Here is a 12,820-nt window from a genome sequence, read left to right on the forward strand (position 1 = left end):
GAGTGGGAAACACATTGCTTCCCTTACATTGTGATGATCAAAAAGGATAATATATGTGAAGGGACTTGGATAATTGAAGTCATTATTTTAATACTGGAAATCATAATTGGAGAACTTGGAGCCCTCTCATGTTGTGAATTTACGTAGCAGCAGAAATGGCCAGGGCCTGCAAGGGAGGGATTCCCAGGAAAGACTGCTTGGCCCTCCTTTATAATTCCCTTTGTAAAGTGATTACTTACAACCGACTGCATGATGCTTGTTTCCTTAGTTTTTTTTTTTTTTTCTTTCTCAGCTTAAGGCATGGCAACCTCAAGTCCACTACCAACAGAGAAAATGCTTTGAAAAGGAAACTAAGTATGCTCAATGTGTGATCAGCATTATTAGATTTTTTAAAAACTTTATAGGTTTTTTTTCCCAGTAAGAGTGCACTAAAAAAGAGTTTGAAATTTCTCCGTACTTTTCCACCCTGTAGCCACGAGCTATGTCACTTGGAAAACATCTGGTCCTCAGACCAAGGCTGTGACTTGATTTCTCCCTTTGTAAGACTGGTGGGAACAGCCGAATGATACACCAGTTCGTGACCTTCACAGCTTAATTAATGAAAAACACCTTTTGAATTTGCACGAAAACCCTAGTTGGAGTTTTGTTTTTGCTTTGTCCTTAATCTGCTTTCCCCAGAGGGCCAGTGGCTGGAAGCTTTGTTTGAAAGGGATGCTAAGAAATAATGTCCTGAGTTTTGATAATGCCTTCATCTTTTCAAAGTGCTTTTCATGATCTCGTTTGATGTCCACGACAAACCGCAGAGCCGGGAGCAAGGGCGAATGTGCCAAGTGCACAGATCAGGATGCAGAGGCCCCAGAATGCACGTGCCTGTGAACTTGAGTGCCACAAGGTACCATGGTTCTAGTTCAAGTTAGCAGTACCTGTACAGCCCCCAGCAAGGATGGGGCCTTCCAAATCTAGCACAACTTCGTAGTTAGGCTGTACGTGACTGGTATTCCTCAGGGAATCCCTGTTTGGGGTTAAAGAAAGATTGCTGTTCAACATGTTGTTCTAATATCCCATATGCAAAAAAACCCCCCGTTTTTTTGAAGAGTTTAGACTAGGAATGAATAATCTCTTCTGATGCTGGGATTTGTTTCCTTTTTTCTTTGGAATAGCTTTATTTGTATATATACACCATATAATTTGCACAAAGTGTATAATTCAATGATTTTTCATATATTCACAGGTGTGTGAAACTATCACCACATTTCACTTTAGAATATTTTTGTCACCTCACAAAGAAACTCCACCTTGCTATTACTCTTTTATTACCCTATTCGCCCCAACCCAATCTTCTTTCTTTCTCCGTAGATTTCCCTATAGTGGCTTTTCATGTGGATGGAATCATATGAAATGTGGACTTTTGTGACTGGCTTATTTCCTTTTTTTTATTAAAATTTTTAAATATTTATTTATTTTTGAGAGAGACAGAGACAGAATGCGAGTGGGTTAGGGGCAGAGAGGGAGGGAGACACAGAATCTGAAGCAGGCTCCAGGCTCTGAGCTGTCAGCACAGAGCCTGACACAGGGCTTGAACCCACGAACCATGAGATCATGACCTGAGCTGAAGTCAGACGCTCAACCGACTGAGCCACCCAGGCGCCCCTGGCTCATTTCATTTGGTATAATGTTTTCGAGGTTTATCTAAGTTGTTGCCTGCATCAGTATGTCATTCCTACTTATGACTGAATAGTGGTTCATTGTATGGGCACATCACACTTTTTTCTCTAGTCATCAGTTGGTAGATATTTGCGATGTTTCTACCTTTTGGCTATTATGAATAATGCTGCTATAAATTTTTAAGTACGTGTGTGTGTGTGTGTGTGTGTGTGTGTGTGTGTACAGTAGTCCCCCCTTATCCATGGTTTTGCTTTCTGTCATTTTAGTTACTTGCAGTCAACCATGGTCTGGAAGCAGATAATCCTCCTCCTGACATATCACCAGTGGGTCAATAATAGCCTAATGCTATATCACAATACTTACCACATTCGCCTCACCTCATCTTATCACATGGGCATTTATCATCTCACGTCACAAGAAGAGTGAGTACAGTATATTAAGGTATTTTGAGAAAGAGACCACATTCACATAACTGTTGCTGCAGTATATTGTCATAATTGTTCAATTTCATCATTAGCTGTTGTTAATGTCCTACAGTGCTTCATTTATACATTAAACTTTATCAGAGGTATGTATGTAAAGGAAAACATATATAGTGTTCCATACTATCCACTGGGGGCCCTAGACTGTACCTTGATTGGGTAAGGGGGGACTGTTGTACATTTATTCTCACTTCTATTAGCTAAAAACCTAGACAGAATTCCTAGGTCATATGATAATTCTGTATCTGAGGAACTGCTAGACTGTTTTCCAAAGTGGTTTCATTATTTTACATTCTTGCTAACAGTGTGTGAGGGTTACCATTTCTTTATGTCGTTATAAACATTCATTGTATGCCATTTTGATTCTAGACATCCCAGTGGATGTAAAGTGGTTTTGATTAATATTTTCTTGATGACTGATGATATGATGACGTGAGCATCTTTTCATGTGCTTATTGGCCATTTGTAGATCTTCTGACTATTCCCATCCTTTGCTCATTCTTTAAGTAGGTTATTTGTCTTTATTACTGAATTGTAAGAGTTCTCTATGTATTCTAGACAGTGCCTTATCAGATGTGTGATTTACAAATACTTTCTCTCATTTGGTGAGTTAAATTTTCACTTTCTTGCTAGCATCCTTGAAACATAGCACTTTTTAATTTTGAGGAAGTATAGTTTTTCTATTTTCTCTTGTTATTCATGTTTTGAGTGTTATTATCTAAGAACCTGATACTAAATCCAAGGTCATGAAGATTTACCCTTGTGTTCCCTTCTAAGAGTTTTAGTAATTTTAGCACTTATATGTAGGTCTTTGATTCATTTTGGGTTAATTTTTGTATATAATGTGAACTAAGAGCTCAACCTCATAGTTTTGTATATGGATATCCATTTTCTTAGTATTATTTATTGAAAAGACTATTGTTTCCTCATGATCTTGGCATTCTTGTTGAAAAGCAGTCAATTATAGATAGATGGATTACTTCTTGACTCACATTCTATTCCTTTCACTCATATGCCTATTTTTATGCTAATACCACAATGTCTTGACTACCATTCTTTTGTACTATGTTTTGAAATCAGGAAGTATAAATCCTTCTACTTGTTTTCCCTCAAGATTGTTTGGCTCCTCTGGATTCCTTCAATTCCATATGTATTTTAGATTCAGCTTGTCACTTTCTCCAAAGAAGTAAACTAGGATTCTGATAGGGATTGCATGGCATTTGTAGATCAGTTTTGGGAGCATTGCCATCTTAACAATGTTAAATCTTCTGATGCATGAACATGTGCTGTGTTTCCATTTACTTAGATCTTATTGAATATCAACAATATTTTGTAGTCTTCAGAGTATCAGTTTTGAGCCTCTTTTGTTAAATTTATTCCCAAGTATTTTATTCTTTTTGATACTATTGTGAGTGGAATTGTTTTCGTATTAATTTGCAAATTTTCAGATTAATTTGCAAATATACAAAAATGCAACTGATATTTCTATATTGATTTTGTATCCTGCAACCTTGCTAAATTTGTTAATTCTAATGGTTTTTTTTTTTTAGTGGGTTCCTGAGTATTTTCTGTTTATGCCACCTGCATATAGAGAGTTCTACTTCTTCCTTTCCTTTTATTTTTTTCTCTTGCCTTCTCGACCTGGCTAGAACCTCCAGCACGATGTCAAATAGAAGTGATGAAAGCAGACATTCTTGTTTCATTTTCATTGCATGTAAGTGTTTTGCTTAGATCTGAAATTGTTCAGCCCATTTAATCAGTTCTGAGGGGGTGGAATTTGAAGACTTTCATTGAAATGGTCACCTTTATCACTCCTAAGTTTATGTTCTGTAATTACTGTGTGTGTGTGTGTGTGTGTGTGAGAGAGAGAGAGAGAGAGAGAGAGAGAGAGAGATGGGTTGGGGGAGAGAGGGAACTTGGCTTTGATGTGTCCTTTGTGTCCTTCCTTCCATGCATCATCATCTTATCTGGTCTGGCTTGTTTTTTGTTCTCTCTCCCTCCTTTATCACTTTATTTACAGCACTCTTTTAAAGAGATAATTTGTTAAAGGGGACAGTGTTTCATCTTAGCTTCTCAGCAAGACTGGGAGCTAGTTATTACATACTTAGGCTTGATCCTTAAAGGGAACCTGAGTCTCTAGAGACACTGTATGCTTCAGATTATTAAATAGAACAATCACATCATAATGACTTCTAATAGTTGGTTCTAATCTACATATTTAACTTGCAGTTGAGTGTACTCAAAGGCGATATTTACCTTTTTCAACCTTTTAAATACATAAGGATAGCAAATATAATTTCCATAAGGGCCAAGAGAAGGTAGAAAAAAATTTTCTGTACAAACTCGTCTTAAAATAAATCTTAATCCATATGGTTAAATGATAGATAGCTATTTTATTGATTATTCCAATTTACAGTCTGTCTTTACTTTTAAAATAGTCTGACACTTTCAGTACCTAAAAAAGGTAAGCCATATTCACTTTAAAGATGGTTACAGAAATTGATGGGGAATATCTGTTTCTGACTGCCTTCTATTCTCATCATTTTCTGTCTGGCTTCTGAATCTTGCCTCAAGATCCGGTTTTTGATTTTGAGGCTGCCTTTTGGACTTGGCGTCTGTATGTGATCCCACCAGATTTTGATTCTGGGCTTCTTTTCATGGTCTTTAGCTTAGACATCTTTTTTTTCTGTTTTGGATTATGATAAACGTTCATTCCTCCAATAAAAGTCTCAGTGGGTCTACCTCTTTTTTATTTGTGGGAAAGAGAGAACTGAATTCAGAACATGTTTACATAGCCAGACTAAGTAAGAAGATACCTGTAGATATCCTATAGGATATTGTAGAAAAAATAAAGAGTCTTAGAATGGAAGCAGTTAGGAGATAGTAGGTGGAATAGGGTATAACAGATAAATAAAATAAAATAAAACACTCAGAACTTGGGCAACAGAAAGAGAAGTCTCTTGTTATACAAGACATCGATAGGTGGACAGTTCTACAAATTCAACAAAGAGTTTTCCCATAGGTGTGGTTAACAGTCACAGATAAATAATTGCTTCTTAAGATAATTATGTTTTTTTTTTTAAATGAGAAAGTCTTACCATTTTTTATACATGCATTAAGGGATACACTGGGATCTGATATCCTTCTTCAATTTCTTTTGCTCAAGAGGCTGGTGATAATCCCTCAACTGCCAGTATGAGCAAGGGAACATTTACAAAATTGATCACATCATTAAGGGAAAAGGAAAAGTCAAATGACTATCTCAATCAGAGATCAAATTGTTCTTTGAGCAAGTTCCGTATCCATTTCTAATAAAAATAACTTAAAACCTGGGAATAAAATTGTGTTTTAAATGACATTTTATCTATCTTAAAGGTATGGCAAATTGGCAACATTTATCAAAGCCTGAAAAAATGTGTTTATCTTTTGCCTGAATAATTCTATTTCTAAGAATTAGTCTAAGTAATAATTCAGAAATGTACACAATATTTTTGTCAAAATTGTTATCTGTAATACTAAAAGTTAAGCATGACTTCCATATTCATCACTTGTACCTTAGATCTTGACAGTATAGCCACAAAAAATAATTGCTGTTCAGCCTTTGGAAGTCATGGTATAGAACAGGAATTGTCAAACTTTTTCTGTCAAGATCCAGGTATAGTAAATATTTTAGGCTTTGGGGGCCATATGGTCTCTATTCCAACAATTTAATTTTGCTTTTGTAGCGGGAAAGCTGCCATAGATAATACATAAATGAATGAGTGTGGCTATATTCCAATAAAACTTTAGTTATGGACCCTGAAGTTTGAACTTCATACAGTTTACCTGAGTCACAGAATAATATTCTTCTTTTCATTTTCACCCCCAACCATCTGAAAATGTAAAAACCATTCTTAGCTTGCAGGCAATACAAAGACATACAGCAGGCAGGATTTTATCCCTGCTGTAGAGGAATGTTTTGTAATAGTAGATAAATTTGTCACACATTAGGGACGCCGGGGTGGCTCAGTCAGTTAAGCGTCTGACTCTTGATTTCAGCAAGGGTCATGAGTTCATGGTTTGTGGGATTGAGCTCCGTGTAGGGCTCTGCACCGCTGGCTTGGGACTCTCTCTCTCTCTCTCTCTCTCTCTCTCTCTGCCTTTCTTCTGCTCATTCTCTCTCTCTCTCTCTCTAAACAAAAAAAAACCAAGCAAATATTAAAAAAATTAACACATCTTGATAAGTGATAAAAATAAGTGGTGAAAAAAATATGTGAACCACTGTCCTCATTTTCTAAATAAAAATTAAGTGCTCTTATAAGGTCTGGACTGGAGAAGGGAGGAAGTCAGGACTCATGTCCAGAGAACAGTGCATATAAATGAGAACCAGACAGTGGCAAATTTGACATAAGCTGAAGCTTGAAAAAATACACGCACTGTTCTTTTTTTCTCTTCTGGATCATGTCACTGTCATTAGGAAGTTCTGTGGGCTAGCCTGCTAGAGGGATGCGACACATGTAGGAGGGCCAAGATACCCCAGTCAAAAATGGCCTAGACCAGTTAGGCCCTAGCAACCCAGCAGCTAAATCCCAATGCATCAGTGGCCCCAAATGAGGTCATCTAAGCCCAGTCCAGATCAGCAGAACTGCTCCCTGAGCCGTAGACTCACAGGAACTAATAAATGCATGTTGTTTTCAGCCATTAAGTTTTGGGTTTGTTGTGAATCAGTGCTAACTGAATTGGACAGTCTTGCGACACGCTGAACTAAAAATCTATAAATGATCCAGGAGAACAAAGAGAGGCAGAGGGACAGAGGTGAGAGGTTGTGGTGTGGGTTCTGGGGAAACCAGCTCAGAGCAAAGGGTAGGACTTCATGCCTGGGAGAAGGGTGGCCCTGATCCAGGGCCACTATTTATTTGGTCCTCATGGCTACACCCACCTTGGTATTACTCTTTCAATGACCAGAAAATGACCTTGCTAGACAAGAACAGGCCTTTCAGGAAACAAACCACGCTTGTTTAGAACTCTCCTTGCTGAGACAGTTAGAACCATGGAAGCTTCCCAGGCATTGTGGCTGCAATGGTTGTTCTTTTTACAGTTTTTTCCTAGGTAATTAAAAGCTCTTATGTAAATGCGTGTCCTTGGGCTTATCACAAATATTTTAGAATTCCTAAGATGGATATGCATATATTAGAGATACCTGGGCTCCTCCTAGTCTATTTTGACTTGGTCAGAAATAGTAGCTTTTATATTTTGTGTCCAAAAGAAGGCCCCGGACAATGCTTCTTATACATACACAATGAATTCAGTAGGTTGAAATTACTTTGGTGCGTGTAAACCTTGTTTCCTTCCTTTTGGTGAAACCTTTTCTGTCCAGGATCTACAATCAAATATGGGATTCTCACTCTGCTGAGTAGAAAGAACTTTTACACCCTTCACTTCTGCATAGCTCTTTACAAAACTCCTTCACATGAATGACCCCATTTATTCTCATTACAATCCTAGGAGGTACATAGTATTATTCACACTTTAAATAAGAAGACACTGACGGTAAGAAAGGAGAATAACTTATTCCTGGTTCAAGTTCATTAAGTGGCAAGAATGGCACACAAAACCCAGGTCCTTTGATTTAAAGTCCAAATCCCTCTCTCTGACAGCATAGCTGTCTCCCTGAACACATCTTCTTAGGTGAGCTGTATATGGTTGATTTAACCAATTTTCTCCCTCCAGGGCAGAGAGGCTGGTTACTGTAGAGCATCACTTGCTGTTTCCAGGGATCCCAGCTACAGAGCGAGTGAGAAGATTAGTAGCCTGTTAGGCAGTCGTTCCAAACATCTGCAAAACTCATCTGCGTACTGTGGGAATGTGATTTAGATGAACCCTTTAGAATTATACTCTAGAGGTCCTTTGTGGGATGTGTGCTAACTTTATTTTGGAGCTATCCTACACCCTTCTTTCTTCTATTTCCTTCCATGTTCCACACTTCTTTTGATAGTGTCATTATTCTTTTAGTCCCGTAGGACTTTTGGCCACATTTTACTTTCCCTCTTCTGCTCATCCACAAATGGCATCTAACAAATGGTGGCATCTAGCTAAATGCCAAACCATGTGGGTCCCATCACTGTGACATCATTGATTTCTCTTCCCTTCCTTCCATTCCTGAGGCTATGGCCTTGTCGAATCCCTTGCTAGCTTCTCTATAGACCACATGGGATTCTGTTTCCTTCCCCTCTCTCCCCTCCCATGCTTTTGTGCATTACCCCAGATTAACCTTTGGAGGTAGAGTTATATCATTCTTTTGTTTATTGAAATCTTCTGTGGATCACTGCTGCTTAGGAATAAAATACTGACTATAAGTGGGCTCTCTATAATTTTTTTCCTTTTAAATAGGTTTTTTTTTGAGCAGTTTTAAGTTCACAGCCAAATTGAGCAGAAAGTACAAAGAATTCCTATATACCCCTACCGGCTCATATGCGTAGCCACCCACTGTAACCACTCTACACCAGAGCAGTACATTTGTTGCAGTTGATCAACCTACATTGATGCATCATTATCACTCAAAGCCCATAGTTGACATTAGCATTCACTCTTGATGTTTCTGATGGTTAATTTCATGTGTCAACTTGATTGGACTAATAGATTCCCAGATAGCTAGTAAAACATTTCTGGGTGTGTCTGTAAGGGTGTTTTTGGAAATGATTAACATTCAAATCAGTAGACTGAGGAAAGATCTACCCTCATCAGTGTGGATGGGCATCATTCAGTCCTTTGAGGGCCCAAAGAGAAAAACAAGCAAATGAGGGCTAATTATCTTTTTCTCTTCTTGAGTGGGACACCCATCTTCTCTTACCTTTGGATATCGCAGCTCTGGTCCTCAGGTCTTTGGACTTGGATTTGGGTTAAATTATATGACCAGCCTTCCTGCTTCTGCAGCTTGAAGATGGCATACTGTGGGACTTCTCAGCCTGCATAATCATGTGAGCCAATTCCCACAATAAATCTCCCTTTGTATATCTTTATGTCCTATTGGTTATGTTTCTCTGGAGATCTCTGATACAGGGTTGTACATATTCTGGGTTTGGACAATGTATAATGACATGTGTCTGCCATTATATTATACAGAATAGTTTCACCATGCTAAAAATCCCCTGTGTTCAGCCTATTCATTTCTCAATTTTCCCAGCCCCCAGCAACGACTGATCTCTTACTGTGTCCATATTCTTGCCTTTTTCCAGAATGTCATGTAGTTGGAATCCTACAGTGTATAGCCTTCAAATTGGCTCCTTTCATTTAGTAATATGTATTGAAGGTTCTTCTGTGTTTTTTCATGGTTTGATATCTCATTTCCTTTTAGCATTGAATAATATTCCATTGTCTGGAGTACCACAATTTGTGTATATATTCACCTCCTGCAGGACATCTTGGGTTGCTTCCAAGCTTAGGCAACCATGAATAAAGTTTCTATAACCGTCTGTGTGCAGTTTTCTTGTGTGGACATACATTTTCAACTGCTTTGGGTAAATACTAAGGAGTGTGACTGCTGGATCATTTGGTAAAATACGTTTAACCGTGTAAGAAACTGCCAAATTGCCTTCCAAAGTGGTTGTACCATTTTGCCTTCCTAGTAGCAGTGAGTGAGAATTCGTGCTGCTCCATATCCTCGCCTGCATTTGATGCTGTCAGTGTTTCAGACTTTGGTCATTTGAATAGGTGTGTAGTAGTATGTCATTGTTTTAATTTGCATATCTCTAATGACATATAATGTGGAGCATCTTTTCATATGCCTATTCTATCTATATATCTTCTTTGGTAAGGTGTCTTTTAAGGTTTTTGGCCTATTTCAAAATCTGGTTGTTTTCTTATTGTTGAGTATTGAAACTTTTTAAAACTATATACATGTAAATGTGTGTGTGTGCGTGTGTGTGTATACACATGTATATATATATATATATTAAAATTCTTTGTATATTTTGGATAACAGTCCTTTATCAGATATGTCTTTTGAAAATATTTTGTCCCAGCCTTGTGGCTTGTCTTATCATTCTCCTGATAGTCCCTTTCACAAAACAGAAGTTTTTAACTTTAATTAAGTCTAGCTTACTAGTGCTTTCATGGATCATACCTTTGGTGTTGTATCTAAAAAGTCATTGCCAGGAACACTTGGGTGGCTCAGTTGGTTAAGCATCCAACTCTTGATTTCAGCTCAGGTCATGATCCCAGGATCGTGGGATCGAGCCCTCATTGAGATCAGCGCTGAGCTTAGAGCCTGCTTAATATTGTCTGTCTCTCTTAGGGCACCTGGATGGCTCGGTTGGTTAAGCATCTGACTTTGGCTCAGGTCATGATCTCATGATTTGTGGGATTGAGCCCCATGTCAGGATCTGTGCTGACAGAGCCTGGAGCCTGCTTCGTATTCTGTGTCTCCCTCTCTCTCTGCCCTTCCCTTGCTCATGCTCTGTCTCATGCTTTTGAATATTTATTCAAAAATAAATAAACTTAAAAAAAATGATTCTCTCTCTTCTTCTGCCCTTCTCCACTGTTTAAGCATGTTCTCTCTCTAAAATTAAAAAAAAATTATTGCCATACCCAAGGTCATCTAGGTTTTCTTCTATGTTATATCCTAGGAATTTTATAGTTTTGCACTTTACCTTTAGGTCTATAATCCATTTTGAGTTAATTTTTATGAAGGGCATAAAGTCTATGTCTAGATTGTTTTTTCTTTCTTTCTTTCTTTCTTTCTTTCTTTCTTTCTTTCTTCCCTTCCCCCCTCCCTTCCTTCCTTCCTTCCTTCCTTTTCTTCCTTCCTTTTCTTTCTTCCTTTTCTTTCTTTCTTTCTTTCTTTCTTTCTTTCTTTCTTTCTTTCTTCTTTCTTTCTTCCTATGGATGTCCAATTGTTCCAGTACCATTTGTTGAAAAGACTACCTTTGCTCCATTATATTGCCTTTGTTCCTTTGTCAAAGATCAATGGAATATATCTATATCTATATCTATATCTATATCTATATCTATATCTGGGCTGTCTATACCTTTTGATTGATCTATTTGTCTATTTTTTCACTAATACCATGCTGTTTAGATTACTGTAGCTTTATAATATGTCTTGAAGTTGGGTAGTGTCAGTTCTCTTTGTATTCTCTTTCAATATTGTATCAACTATTCTGAGTCCTTTGTTTTTTCCTACACATTTTAGAATCAATTTGTTGATATCTACAAAATAACATACTGGAATTTTGACTGGGATTGCATCACATCTATAGCTCAAGTTGGGGAGACTCATATCTTGACAATATTGAGTCTTCCTATTTATGAACAAGGAATCTGTCCTCTTATTTAGTTCTTCAATTTCTCTGAACAGAGTTTTGTTGTTTCTTTATATATATCTTGTACATATGTTGTTAGATTTATACCTAAACAACTTCATTTTGGGGGATGTTAATGTAAATGGTATTATGTTTTTAATTTCAGTTTCTGCTTGTTCATTGCTGGTATATAGGAAAGCATTTGACTTTTGTATATTAACTTTGTATCCTGCAACCTTGCTATAATTGCTTATTAATTCCATGAGGTTGCTTTAGTCAATTCTTTTAGATATTCCACATAGATAATCATGTTACTGGCAAAAAAAGACCCTCAAGGGTTTTTACAATCTGACTTCAATTTTGTTATTAAAATCATTTTCTGCTGTTCATATCTCTTTAGGTTACTTGCCTTTTTGTCTTTGTCCATATTCTTGGACATATCACAGTGGTGACATGTTAAGCTCTGAAGTCAGGTTGTTCCTCGCTCTGTCATTTACTAGCTGTGAGACCTTAAGCAAGTTACTTAACACGTTAATTTGTAACATGGAGATAAGAGTATCTTCCCCACAAGTGTCAAAAGGATTTGTTAGGAGAAGGTATCTGGTAGAGTAGTTAAAAACTTAGAAAATTCTAGTTAAGATGGCAGATACTCCTTGAGACATTAATTTAAGTTTTATTATGTTTTGTCTTTCACTCTTCTTCTTATCAGACTCAAGGTCTTTTGGACTTAAGACTTCCTGGATTATGTTTTGAATAGACTATGACCATTGAAGGGAACAGTGTTCAAAAAGCTCAGGAAAGCCTCTGAGAGAAAAGGAGGGACTGTCTGCAAACTAAAAGAGATTCTCAGGCAAGATAGAGTCTTTGGCTCTTAATTGGAAGCAGGAAACTGCCTTGACAATATCTGGGGAATGGTAGGATCTGATAGAAAGTATGAATATTGTAGTAGAGAGGCTGATTCCAGCCTCACTAGAATTCCTGTGTCTAAGGCTTAGAAGCTAATAGCAGAGTGGCTACCTCAAAGACACCACAGGGACTGAGACAATAGGCATATAAGCAGAAGTCAATGGGGGCAGATGACCAATGATTAAAGAGGCTTCCTTTTATTTTATTTTATTAAAAATTTTTAAAATATTTATTTATCTTTGAGAGAGATAGAGACAGAATGAGAGTGGAGGAGGAACAGAGAGAGAGGGAGACACAGAATCTGAAACAGGTTCAAGGTTCTGAGCTGTCAGCACAGAGCCCAACGTGGGGCTTGAACTCACGAACCGCAAGTTCATGACCTGAGCCAAAGTTGGACGCTTAACCAACTGAGTCACCCAGGCGGTCCGAAAGAGGCTTCCTTGATACCTTGGAAGTTTTAAATCTCAGAACCTTGAAACAACACTGGAC

Source organism: Leopardus geoffroyi, chromosome D2, assembly GCF_018350155.1.
Source record: "Leopardus geoffroyi isolate Oge1 chromosome D2, O.geoffroyi_Oge1_pat1.0, whole genome shotgun sequence".
NCBI classification, from domain to species: domain Eukaryota; kingdom Metazoa; phylum Chordata; class Mammalia; order Carnivora; family Felidae; genus Leopardus; species Leopardus geoffroyi.